Raw genomic sequence first — 2,116 nt, 5'->3', positions numbered from 1 at the left:
GGGATTATTACTGTGAAGGGGGCACAATGGGGATTATTACTGTGAAGGGGCACAATGGGGATTATTACTGTGAAGAGGGCACAGAGAGGGCACAATGTGGGCATAACTACTGTGAGAGGGCACACATCTGTACAAAACTACTGTGAAGGTTGTACAATGAGGGCAATACTACTGTGAGGGGGTACAATGTTTTTAAAGTATTGGGAGGTGGGGGTGCCAAAGATAATACACATACAATTTTATTAAAAGTTAAAAAAAAGACAAAAAAACACTTCACAAGCTTTTTTTTCTCATCCATATCATATTAAACCCCACACCCCAACCGATCAGCTACAATAATTCTATTTTTTATTGCAAGGGGGAGGGGGGCCAATTCTGAGTTTCGCTATGGGGGCCAATGATTTTTATGTACGCCCCTGCTGATTGTAATAAATTGTGTAAACCAACTCTGGTCTGGGGTTGTGAGATTCAGAAACAGCTCCCATTGTTTGAACACTGTTTGTGTGTGGATTAAATTAAATGTTCTGGACTGACGTTCTGCTGTTTGGCCACAAGATGCTGCTGTTTCCTAGGCACACCTGACTGACTGCATATACATTTCCATATTCATAAGAGGTGTGGTTTTCTCAGAGCATGGAGAAGGAGCAGCCATCTTAGAATCGAACTGAGAGCTGAGTAGCTGTGTGTGAGCAGAAAAGCTAAGGGATTCAGGAGTGAGAGGACCTCCTCTATGATCACAGCTGCAGCTGAGTGAAGCTAATCGTTGTCCAAGACTCAGATCCTGTCCGGGGAAAGAAGGATTGTTTCCAGGAAGGCTGACAAGAGCTAAGGAACAAGCTGCATACCCTGTGGGACCTCATGTTTGCTGGAGAGACTGGTTGTTCGGTTCAGAGACATCAGTGGATAAAAAGCAGACCCGGGTTGGTAAGATCGTGCACGCATCACCTAGAGACTTAGACCAGGCCTGTAGCTAGATAGTTAGGGTCTCTGCTTTGTGTCAGCCTAAAGTGTTGCTACTGTACTACAAGGACTCCATTACTAAAAGGGACATTGCACATTCGGGAGCTGATAAACATCCCCACTAACTCTATTCAGTTCAGTTTTTTGCTCAGGAGAAATAATCAGGCACGCGCTACCGAACTAGTTATGGAAGGAGGAATAATATAGAGCACGGTAAGATTGTGAACTGCTGTGTTGCACCGCAGGCCAGCCCGTACTAAGCACCCAACTAATTGTTCGTGTTTTTTCAGGGTAATAATAGGTACGGCGAGGTAGTAGGTAAATTACTGCGAAATTTCCGCTGGCATCCACCAGGGGGTGCCGTGCTGTGCAACACAGGGGTCTCAGCCTTTGGGCTGGGTGTATGTAAACTTATTTTATGTTCTCAGCATTTGTGGTTGTGTTTATTATCACGTGTAAGTAAAATTCTGTTTTTGCAAAAGCTGGTGTCAGAGTTGCTTTCCTCGTTCGTGACTTCGCTGTATCCTGGGGAGCCCAACCCGGTAAACGGCTTACAGGGTCATAATAATCACTATATTCCTAGATAGATTCCTTAAGGGATCTTGATTACAAAATGTTTTTTGTCTGTGTCATGTATGGGTTAAAAAGTGTAACCGAGTATGCTTTTCAGTACTACTATAAGTAATAGAATACAATCAGGAGTCAATGTATGCAACAACCATTTCAGAGAATGCCTGAACCCAGCCATTATGTCCAAATGAGATGAACCAAGTATTCTTCTAAGACAGCTCAAAAAATTAATTAAAATGAGTGCAGTCTAATTAATTATCTGTTTCAAATCAGTTTGTTTTAATTACAGTAAAACATCTGATTATTTTACTTCAAAGCTATAGTGGAATGATCCGCCAGAAGTCACAAAAACGCAATCTCTCTGGTGTTGTTACACCTAATTGTTTCCATATAAAGGACATTGTATTTGTCACAGTGTCTTTGTTTTGTTGTCTCACCCATATATAAGTCCTCTAATTAGTAAATAGAGTCCATCTGTGTGTAATTTATTGTCAGTATAAAGCCTCAATCACACGCCCATGTTTCCTGATCGTGTGCTGTCCGTGTTCTGCACGGACAGCACACGTCCCCATTAATTTTAATGTGT

Source organism: Bufo gargarizans, chromosome 9, assembly GCF_014858855.1.
Source record: "Bufo gargarizans isolate SCDJY-AF-19 chromosome 9, ASM1485885v1, whole genome shotgun sequence".
Lineage (NCBI taxonomy): Eukaryota > Metazoa > Chordata > Amphibia > Anura > Bufonidae > Bufo > Bufo gargarizans.
The sequence above is the reverse complement of the archived record's forward strand: the minus strand, read 5'-3'. Positions refer to the sequence as shown.